Raw genomic sequence first — 11,915 nt, forward strand, 5'->3', positions numbered from 1 at the left:
TATATACAAGCACTTTACCAATGTGTTTTGTATGTGCACAAAAAGGCTGGAGGGTTATAATATATCTTACAAATTTTCTACAGCCAGCATAAATTGCTCTTTTGAAGAAGGCTTTGTGATGCTTTTTGAAAGGGGCAGGTAAGGTACACAGTGCACTCAGCAGCAGCAGCTTTGTAACGTGTTTGCTTGCTAACTGCCCTCATCAGCTCCATTCCAGTCTGAGGCTCAGATGGATCCATCAGGCTCGAGGGATCTTCTCACTGCTCTTTGCTTATTATTTCAGGAGAGCCTCTTTGTTTCCAGCACGCTTCATCAGGTTTTTCCTGAAGGATCCCAGGCCCACAGTGAGATAGAGATAAGTTCAACAGACAGACTCAGCAAGACTTGGCTTGCCATGCTCTGATTTTCCCAATTTTTCACTAAAGTGAAAGTGAGAGAGAGTGAAAGTCTCTCAGTCGTGTCTGACTCTGTGACCCCTCAGACTGTACAGTCCATGGAATTCTCCAGGCCAGAATACTGGAGTGGGTAGCCTTTCCCTTCTCCAGGGGATCATCCCAACCCAGGGATCAAACCCAGGTCTACCTGCATTGCGGGCGAATTCTTTACCAGCTGAGCCACCAGGGAAGCCCAAGAATACTGGAGTGGATAGCCTATCCCTTCTCCAGCAGACCTTCCTGACCCAGGAATTGAACCAGCATCTCCTGCATTGCAGGCGGATTCTTTACCAACTGAGTTGTCAGGGAAGCCCACTTTTCACTAAGGTATATGGTAAAGAATCCGCCTGCAATGCAGGAGACCTGGGTTTGATCCCTGGGTCAGGAAGATGCCCTGGAGAAGGGAATGGTTGCCCACTCCAGTATTGCCTGGAGAATTTCATGGACAGAGAAACCTGGCAGGCTACAGTCCATGGGGTTGTGAAGAGTAGGACATGACTGAGCAACTAACACTTTGCTTTCAAGCTGGTCTTAAGCCCTTTTCTGTTTTCATTTAATCTAGAAGGTTGGTTTATTAGAGCAGGGGAAAAATATAAAAACCCTAATACCCTAGGTATATTCTACTAAGGCAAATTAGGCTGGTAATGAGGTGGAAAGGAGTCCGAGGAATGGTTATTGATCTCAGTGTGAGTGAAGGGCTGGCGGATATCAGTAGGAAAGACACCTCACCTGTTTCCTCTGCTTCAAAGATTACAGTGGAAAAAGCAATGCAAATCTAGTTTCTTAGCCTGGGTAGTAAATGTTTATTGACATTGCTTTTGATCAACTGTCCTATCCAAACTTGAGCCTTCATGAAGATGAGTTTGTTGGCTGTCAATTAGTTCTATTGGTAAAACAAATTTCTGACTATATCCAGTCAATCGTAAAGGAAATCAGTCCTGAATATTCATTGGAAGGACTGATGCTGAAGCTGAAGCTCCAATACTTTGGCCACCTGATGCAAAGAGCTGACTCATTAGAAAAGAACCTGATGCTGGGGAAGATTGAAGGCAGGAGGAGAAGGGGATGAGATGGTTGGCTGGCATCACCGACTGGATGGATATGAGTTTGAGCAAGCTCTGGGAGATGGTGAAGGACAGAGGAACCTGATGTACTGCAGGCCATAGGGTCGCCAAGAGTCGGACATGACTGATCAACTGAGCAATGACAGTAAATCACCTGGGTGAGGCCTGCCTTCACTGCCCTGTCCACAACCTCAGTCCCACTGGTGTTCCTCATTTTCTTTACCACACTCTCTTTTCCATAGCATATGGCATAAAACTGCATTATAAGAAATAGGAAATAATATTGTCCCCCCACACACTAGGTTCTGAGTGCCCCGAGCAGACCTGCCCTAGTTCTCTAGAAGAGTGGCTGGCACACGATAGTTTCTCACCGTACATCAATATCTGCTGACTGAATGGATGCCCAGAGTTGATGGGGTATGTGAGAATGAGCTTGCATACATTGCTGTAGTGTACACTGATAAAGCTGTTACATCATCAGTGTTTTACTCAATTTTGACCCAGCACTTCTAGGTATCTTCCCTGTAGAAAAGCCTGTCCAGGACCCAAAATAATGCATGTAAGATGTTCATTCCAGCATTCACAATAGTGGAAAACTGGAAACAACCCAAATGTTAATCAGTAGGGAACGAGTTGTTTGGATTATGGTTCATACACACTGTGGAATATTAATACTATGGAGCCCTTCACAAGAATGGACAGACATGAAAAGGGCTCTAAGATATATTGGCTATCTTGGTTATTGAAATTTTCAATAACTTTCAGTTGGTTATTGAAAAACATGACATGGTAGGATTCTATGTACAGTGCAAGAACTAATATGTAAAAACAAAACAAGACTGTTATATGTAGACATGTGCCTGTGTGTAAAGATGGGGAAAGATACATCCATGGGAAGGGACTTTTTACTCTCTAGGTTTTGTGTGTGGTCTGATTTTTTTTCTATAAGAACATATTTATGCACTACTCATAATTTTTTAAATTATATAGCAAACCCTGTAAAGAACTCTATGCCGTAATTATATGAAAAATGGAGGACATTAATCTTATTTTTTCCCCAGACTCTCCAAAAGTTTCCTCTTATAAATAAGAACAGATACTCTGTTAAGTGGACTTCCCAGGTGGTTTGGTGGTAGAGGTAAAGAAGCTGCCTGCCAATGCAGACGCTCGGGTTCAATCCCTGGGTCGGGAAGATAGATCCCCTGGAGGAGGGCGTAGCAACTCACTCCAGTACTCTTGCCTGGAGAATCTCATGAAACAAGGAGCCTCGTGGGCTACAGTCCATAGGGCTGCGAAGAGTCAGACACGACTGAATCAACTTTGCAGGCACACACTCTGTTAAGTGGTGCAGAAAGCACACAGTTTCAGCTGCTCCCACAAAGATTTCCGGGTTGGGTTCTCCAGGGGCTGACTAGGGAATGTATGATGCTATCCATCCAGGCGAGAGAACCAGCCCCCACCATGTTTGGGTCCGTCCTGAGCTCAGGTGGCTCACTGCACCTAGAGACCTTGTTCTCCGTCCACTGTGGAAACACCAACGTGGGCTTTGGCTGCTAGGGCAGTCAATAGTCGGCCTTAAGGTCGAACCAACTGGTGAGAGCCACAGGTGTCCTCTGAAAAGGGTTACTATATTCTAGGGATGTTACTGGACAGATGAAGTCTACAGGGCCCTGAATTTATTATCTGTTAGCTCTGTGGTGAGGGAAAGCAGGAGGAGAGACAAAATCCGCTGTCTGGGGCACACTGGTGTGTGTTCGGGCACGTCTTCTTTTCCTGGGCATAGCACGTGTTCCCTTTTGTTAGGTGTTAACTATCCTATCCCCAAAGCAACATTAGGCCTGAACATGTGCCCAACCCTTGGCCAGCTACTCCCACTGCTCCCATCAAAAGGAATCAAGCACTTCCTAGGAGTCACCAGTTAGAGGCCCTACACACTGCTTCTTCATTTTTAGGAGGTGCTCAACACAAAGGTTCTGGTCTCAACAGCTGGAAAACAGTCAACCTTGCCTGGGTTCTGGCCATGGAGGATTCTTCTCTTATCTCTGAAGACAGCCATGCCATGTCTGTGTTGTTATCCAACTAGTCCAGCCTTTGGAGGGATCACTCCAGTGGTGGAAGAACTGCCTACAGGAGTTGAAGAAACATCAGCGTTGCCGCTGTCAGGCAGGCAGCAGCAGCCCTTGTTATTAATCCAGCATCTTTGCAGCGTGAGTCACTGTGTTTTGTGAACGTGATGGGCACTGTTTCTGCCCTCGGGTCTACAGTGAGTGGGAAAAACACCTCCATGAACAGGTAATAAAATATGCCGTGATGAGCCAAGAAAAAGGTGCAGCCGGAGGGGCATCTAACAGACAGCTGGGAGGAAAAGGCTTCTTACAGGAAGGGACATAATAGCTGGCAAAGAAGGAGCTGACTACAGCTTCACTACCCTCCCATGGGGCTAAAGACCTTTTATTATCTCTGTTGTTTCTTTGGTCTTATGGGAATAAAAGCATCTGGAAACTTATGAGGACCTTTTCAAAGCTAAATAGTTTATGATGCAGTACGATTCATTCATTCTGTTCACAGCCCTTAGCAACGTCTCTGTCATACCTTCTGTTCTATTATGTGGGTCCTCCAAAGAAAAATCTAAGAGCAGGCCTTCCTATGTGTTGTTCACTGATAATTCCCTGACATCTAGAATATTGTTTGTATGTGCATGCGTGCTAAGTCACTTCAGTCGTGTCTGATTCTTTGCGACCCTATGGGCTGTAGTCTGCTAGGCTGCTCTGCCCATGGGATTCTCCAGGTAAGAATACTGGAATGGGTTGCCATGCCCTCCTCCAGGGGATCTTCCCCACACAGGGATCGAACCCAAGTCTCTAAAGACTCTTGAGAGTTCCTTGGACTGCAAGGAGATCCAACCAGTCCATCCTAAAGGAAATCAGTCCTGAATATTCATTGGAAGGACTGATGCTGAAGCTGAAACTCTAATACTTTGGCCACCTGATGTGAAGAACTGACTCATTGAAAAGACCCTGATGCTGGGAAGGATTGAAGGCTGGAGGAGAATGGGATAACAGAAGATGAGGTGGTTGGATGGCATCACCGACTCAATGGACATGAGTTTGAGTAAACTCTGAAAGTTGGTGATGGACAGGGAGGCCTGACATGCTGCAGTGCATGGGGTCTCAAAGAGTCGGACATGACTGAGCAACTGAACTGAACTGAGCACCACTTGGGAAGCCCATTGCTTGTACATAGCTACTCAATAAAATACTGTTGAATGATGGAAGAAAAATTTCCCAGGCAGCCTTTTGTGAGGGATTTACTGCTTATCCTGAGCAGGAATGTGGCTAGCAAAGACACTTCCGTGTCATCAGCCTAACCCTATCCAAGTGCTCTTCCTGCTTTAAAGAGGAATCATTCCACTGTAAGACACAAGCCTATCAAATTACGAAAAGTACCCGAGGGCAGGAAATGCAGAGCCTCCCTGAGAACTGCTGCTGCTGCTGCTAAGTTGCTGCAGTGTCGGACTCTTAGCGACCCCATGGACCGCAGCCTACCAGGCTCCTCCGTCCATGGGGTTTTCCAGGCAAGAGTACTGGAGTGGGGTGCCACTGCCTTCCTGAGAACTAGAGGCCAGAAAGCCCCCTGGACCACAGCAGCTCGCATACTTCCTCCCTCCCTCGTCTCTGCCTGTGTCTGCTTCCTGGGACGGCAGACCCCTTTCTAATTTTCCTTACACAAAGCTTCCCCTGAAGTTGCCCCTTCAGCCTTCCAGGTTGGGTGCAAATAGGTAATTAACCTGGATCCAAACTGCTGGAAGAAAATCTGCTTGGTATTCTTCCAGTCCCTTGTGTCCCCCGGTCTGGTCAGCAGTGGCCAGAGATGTAGGGACACTTTCCTCGTCAAAATCAAAGGAAGGATATAGGACTTCCCTGGTGGCCCAGTGATTAAAGAACCTGCCTTGTAATGCAGAGGACACGGGTTCGATCCCTGGTCAGGAACTAGGGTTCCACATGCTGAGGAGCAACCAAGCCCATAGGCCACAACTACGAAGCCCGTGAGTCCTACAGCCCTTGCTCTGCAAAGAGCCAGCACAGAGATAAATTAATTATATATATTTATCTTTTTTAAAGAAATCAAAGGAGAGATAATGGGTGGAAGGAAAGGAAATGATTAGTGGAAGAAATGATTGGCATCTCTACCGACACGCATTGTACAAATTTCCTTCTGGAACGAAGTGCTGGAGAAGGTTAACCCCGGATCACTAGACCAGGAGGTAATAGAAGGGGGAACCTATCCACAGCCTTGTCCAAGCCCCTTCACCAGAGGGTATGCTCCCAGGGCTCCCCCAGACAGAATTCATCAGTTGCTCCCGTGACATCCCTGCCGCTTGTTGCCTCATGGGCTCTGTTGAAAGGTTGGAGATGGGGGTGAGTCATCGCTGCCCCCGCAGCCCCATTGCTTGGGAGACCAGAGGCGAATGAGGCGCTTTCAGCCAGAAAAATATAATTTAAGGGCTTGGCATCTGGCTGGGAGCAGAGAGCTGTGTTGCCATGGCAATGCCTCGCTTCATTTAACAGCAGCATATCCCTGAGTTTGGTCACATCCACACTCAGGCACACACGGCTCCCTGTCAGCGGCCCCCGCGATGCGCACACACATACCTCTGGCAGAAATCCCTCTGCAGAAGCGAAACCCATTCCTGAGCCTGCTTCCCCGTCCACCCACGCCTCCCCGTGCCACCCACGACCATACCCTTTCCTGCAATACCTCGGCCAATCATGTGGGCTGCAAAAGCACCCCCAGATGGCACGGAGCCCTCCAGGGAATTTAGAGGGCCAGATGAGTGCAGAGCCCCTGTGACAGGTCCACGCGGAAGCCTGCCGGGGTCCATATGCTTTCCAGCCTTCCTAACACACATCCGTCTTCCTTTATAAATCTCCTTTATGCATCTCCAACCCTTTGTAAATCTCTAACCCTTTAATGACGCCCAAGAGCATAGGAAAGAGAGGAATAGTGGCATCTGGCTCACAAATGCTTCTTTATTTTCTAAAGAGGAAAGGGATTAGGCCAAAACCCTGCAGGTACTTATCCAGAGACCCCTAAGGGCCTGCTAAGCTTCTGTTTCTGCCCCTCCCTTAACTCAGGCAGCAGTGGACAGGATGGATCAGGGCAGGGAGACCTGGAAGCACAAGGATGTTCATAGCATTGCTATTTGTGGCAGTGAAAAACCAGAAACAGACTAAACGTCCTTTCACAAGGAATAGGTAAATAAATTTAGAGAAAGAGCAAAGAAAGAAACTATAGATGTTTCACCAGATTCCCAATGATAAGAAATAAAATGTCATCAGACTTGGAAATCGCTGCAAATGTGAAATAGATGTGCATATTATTACTGAGCTATCAAAATGGATGATGGGGATTGTCAGTTCTCTTCTGGATCTCTGCCACTGCTTGCTGATCATTAAGTAATTTTCAGAACCACATTTCCACCCATAAAATGTAATGATTCTCCTCGATGAGGTCTTTGTGAAAAGAGAAAAAAAGAAGAGTGATGATTTCACACTTACACAATATTTCTGCAAAGACGATTTGGTCCACTGGCATTGACGATTTAATAAAACAGTGCCCACAAAGGGAAAGAAAAAGAAGGTGAGCTAAAGAGAAAACAGAACACCTCTGTTTTAACATGGCAAGTTTGAAGCATCACGATTCTCAACATGTCTTGTTGTGTGTAGAGCATGTTGCAAAGCATCAAGTTACCGGGACACAACAGGGAGAAGCAGAAAAAGAACCGAGACTCTTAGAAAGATGCCCCAGTGAGATGTCACCTGCGGTGCCAAACCCACAGGGAAGAGAGGCCCCAGGTCACATGCCTGGGATAGGCCCACAGACAGGTGGAAGGGAAGACCATGGGGAAGGGAACGTCTTCCTCACTCCTGACATTTCCTTCCAGAGAAGGAAGCTTAACTAGTGGAACTTCTGGAACTCTCTCTGCCCAGTGACTTCCTGTTAACCGTGGAAAGAGTACCTGGGCACCCTTCACTCAGCCTACTTGTTTCTCTTGGGTAAATGTTCTCCCCACCTTTTTGCTTTTACTCTTTTTTTTTTTTTAAGGAGTAGGCATTTTACTTATGTATTTCAGAACAATAAAGACTTTTATTACACGAACTGAGGTAGGAAGGAGGGGAGAGTGTTTATTTTTGTTTATTTATTCTGTTTTTTGAGACTTGCAGGATCTCAGTTCCCCAACCAGGGATTGAACCTGTGGCCCCTGCATTGGGAGTGCTCAGTCTTAACCACTGGACCACCAGGGGAGTCCCTGCTTTTACCCTTAAAGGGCAGGAGGTCTGTCTCCAGTCAGTGTTGGGACCGAGTGGGTAGGTCTGCTTAAATTCTGGGGCTCTGTATTAGCAAACTCCGTTGGCTAAAGAACAGTCTCTGACCACCAATAAAGGTACTGTTTCACCTTCCATGCTTACTTTTGTTTTATGCCTTGACTTATACAAAACTCAGGTGGAAATAAGAATGGTAACATTTGGGAGCCACTTGAAGCCTGTTGCCGTTATCCGCTGCGGCCTAACAAACTCCCCGCAGACTTTGTAACTTAAAATGACAAGTGTGTCTTATCTCACACTGTTTCCCAGGGGCGGCTTAGCAGAACGATCATGAGGCTGCAGGTCAGGCTGCCATGGTCTGAAGTTGTTCAGAGCCAGAGCATCAGCTTCCAGCGTGGCTGTTGGTCAGAGGCCTCTGCTCCTCCCTCTGCGGCCTCTCCACAGGGCTGTCTGCGGGGCCCCTGACATACGAGGGTTCCTCCAGGGCAGTGATCTAACTGACAAAGGTGGGGATATCACCGGGCCTTTAGAACCCAGCTTCCAAAGTCAAATGCCGTCACTCTTCTCTGTATTCTTTAGAAGGGAGTCCAGCCCAGAAAGGGAATTCAGCTCCATCTCTCCAGAGGGGTGTCAAAGAACTCAGGGATCGTTCTTAAAACCACAGAGTCCTCGACAGAGGAAGAGTGACTCTGCTCTCTCACGTAATAAGCCAGGCAAGAGCTGGAGAAGTAGCATTTTTTTTTTTTTTGGCTGAAACTGCCTGGTGGCACGTGGGATCCTTGTTCCCTAAACAGGGATCAAACCTGTGCCCCCGGCACTGCAAGTGCAGAGTCTTCACCACTGGACTGCCAGGGAATTCCCCATTTAAACAGCTTTTATTGCCCACTAGCTTTTGGGCTTCAAGCTGGATATCACGTGGAAAGACAAATGACACAAGACCCTTCGCTGAGTATCTGGGTGAAACCGGACACTTCTTTGACTCCCTCCTTTGACCACATCCCTCCCTTCAAGGCGACTAGTCCACAGGCCCTGCAGAGGGGCCTAGCCAGAGTACTTGACCCCCTTCTAGACTGTGCTCTGAGCACCGAGACCCCCAAATGCTCTTCTCAAATGGCCCAAGCCTCCTCCCTGCGCATCCTCAGGGTCATTTTCCCAATGTGCGCACCCCCGGCCCAAGGGCTACTTGCCGGGGTGTGGACGAAGCTTGGCCTTGCGGACTGCGGTGTGCTTTACGCGTGGTGTGGGAGTAAGGAAGCCACCGAAGAGGAGGATGGGCCAGGGGTGGGGGCGGCGGCCAGACGAGAGGTCAGCTGTTAGGCGCTCGCAGGTCAAGGCGCCCACAGCACACCACGGCGTTCCTTTTCTTCCTAGCTTGCCAGTGCCCTTGCCTGTCACCCAGCACGCCTGTCTCAGCCGAGGGCCGACGTGGGTCGGAGATTTGCTCCCTCGGAGGCACCCCTTTGCGGCCAGGGACGAGCAGAGCGGCAACAAGCAGCAGCGAGGTGGCACTTCTGAGCCCAGGCCGCCCTCTAGTGACCAGCCCGGGGACAACAGCGAGAGGCTCCTGGCCACTCTTCTGAATGGACGCCCCTTCCAGAACCTGCTTTCCAAAAACGCTACCTGATCCTGTGGTGCTTGGCTTAGAAACCTCAAAAACAAAGCAAAGTTTCTCAAGCTCCATGGCCCCCGCATTGGTCTTCCAGGGAAAAGCAACGCCCACGCCTTTGTCTGGTGAACGAGGTCCTTCCCAGGGCCAGCCGCCCCCCGCCGCCTGCACCCCTTCCATGCCACCACCGCCCCCCAACCTCTGCCTCCCGCAGGCACGCACCCCTGCGCTTGGGTCAGGCCAGAGGTCTCGCTCTTCCCCACTCACCAAGTGTTTTCAAACCTCTCTTCTTTTGCTGGCAGTAAACGGCCCACCTCTGCTCGTCAAACAGACTCTTACTCCCCCCGGAAGACTCACGTAGCTTCTGACTCCCGGGGGGAGAATTCTCGACCTCTCAGAGGGTCTCTTTGAGCACTTTTCTGCAGAACAACGGCTAACGCAGCCTGAGCCATAATGCCAGTCCCAGCACTGAGGCCTCTAGTGACCTTATGTCATTGAATATTCACTAGAACCCCAAAGCCAGGAGCTACGAGCATCCCCGTTTTACAGACCAGGAAACTGACAGGAGCAGGGTTAATCATATGCCCATGGACACATGAACAGCGCGTGAGAGTCATATTCCCATGGACACACCAACAGCCACAATGCTCTTTTGAGCTCCAAGCCGCCTCCTCTGAGTGTGGCTTGTGCATGGGACTTGAGGGCCCCTGTGACTCCTGCCTGGAAAGGCCTCAACCTAGTTTCTGAACCAATGGCAGAAAGGAAGGGTTGGCTTTGCCTGCCACGTTTTTTCTCCGGTTGATTTTGAATCTCCCATCTTGTTCCGGACTCAAACCTGGTCACACATTGTTAATAAGGAAGGGCAGACCCATGGGCATAGTTTGCAGTCTAAAGATTAACTAAGAATAAGAAACAGGGTGTAACTTTGAGCTGGTTGCCAGAACAACTGATTCTTAATTCCTGTCTCTAAATTAATAAACCCAAGTCAGCCAGGACCGCCAGGGTTTGTGCTGACCCAGCCAGCTGCTCCCACGGGAGGGCTGTCCCCCGTCCCCACTGTCCCCCGTCCCCTGGCAGGACCAGCCTGTGTCCTTCTTCCTCCTGCCCCTCCTTCCTCCCGACGGCCTTCTCTGCTCTCTGTCCTCTAATTTAGGCAACAAACACTAAAGAAACACTTTTTCTGTCCACCCGAAGTACTCAAGTGATTAGGCTGTTACCATGTCTTCCTTTTTTTTTTCCTTCAAAATGAAAATACAGGATTTTGTTTAAAAATTCTTCCTGAGTATGAAAGTAATACAGTCTGGTGAAAAATACAAGCACACACATGTTTATGGTAGAACGTGAAAGCTGCCAGCCATTCCACCAGAACAAGAGAATCACCGTTTTCATTTTATTTTCTAGCATTCCAGATGTGTGTGTGTGTGATTCCATATCAGTCTGAGTTGTAGATGAAGACTTTTCTCATGGCACTTTCATTCCAGCAGTCCTGGGTTCAAGTGATGCTGCTGCTATAAGATCCAGGTCAAGAACCATCGAGATTCACCCAAACAGAATTCTCCAGCTTCTGTCAGGGAGGCTTAAGAAGAGGGAATCTTTGGTTCTAGAAGATTCCTGAGGTCCTTATACCAACTGGTCATAAAAGGTCTAGTGTGTAAAGTGACCTTTACTAAAGCCATAAACAGGAAGGCTTTCTTATATGATTTCCTCAGAGCCAAGCTCCTACTTACTCACATCACCAAAACTAAGGGAGCCCACTGATGCGCATTTCCCTTCACAGTAATGACACTCTGCTCTCCAGGGTACTTTGCTCTCTTTTCTTTAGAACTCAGCCTAGGATGGCACAGCTTTCACACCTGGCTCCTGTCCAGAGGAACTCACAGGCCATGGGAATAGTCCTCCCCGCTCCAGGGCAGGAGGCAAATTTCTCCACAAACAGAAGAACGCCAGACTGTGTAAAGCAGGACTCATGCTCCAATGGCTGACTCACGTCACCAAACCCCAAGAGACCGAAGCATAAAACCAGAAAAACAGTTTAATCATTGAGGCCTGGCGTGCTGTGATTCATGGGGTCACGGAGAGTCGTACACGACTGAGCAACTGAACTGAACTGAATAAGTACTAGACCCTGTAAATGGATTGATAGACTACTTGTGTTTGCTGACCAGCAGTTTCTCTCCCTGTGAGCTTATGATTACAAATGAAAATAAAAATAGAAAAATGGTCACGATAACAGTTCCATTTACTCTGTTGAATGCCTATTGCGTGCTAGGTACTGTGCTGAGCATTTTATCTTCATCTTCTTGAATTAGTCTCTCTACAACACTATACAGCATCACCGACTCAATGGACATGAGTTTGAGCAGGCTCCAGGAGTTGGTGATGGACAGGGATGCCTGGCGTGCTGCAGTCCATGGGGCCGCAAAGAGCCAGAGATCACTGAGCGACTGAACTGAACTGAACAACACTGTACAGTGGGTACTATTTT

The sequence above is a fragment of the Moschus berezovskii genome, chromosome 9 (genome assembly GCF_049115385.1).
Source record: "Moschus berezovskii isolate FMDL1 chromosome 9, NW_MosBer_1.0, whole genome shotgun sequence".
NCBI lineage: Eukaryota > Metazoa > Chordata > Mammalia > Artiodactyla > Moschidae > Moschus > Moschus berezovskii.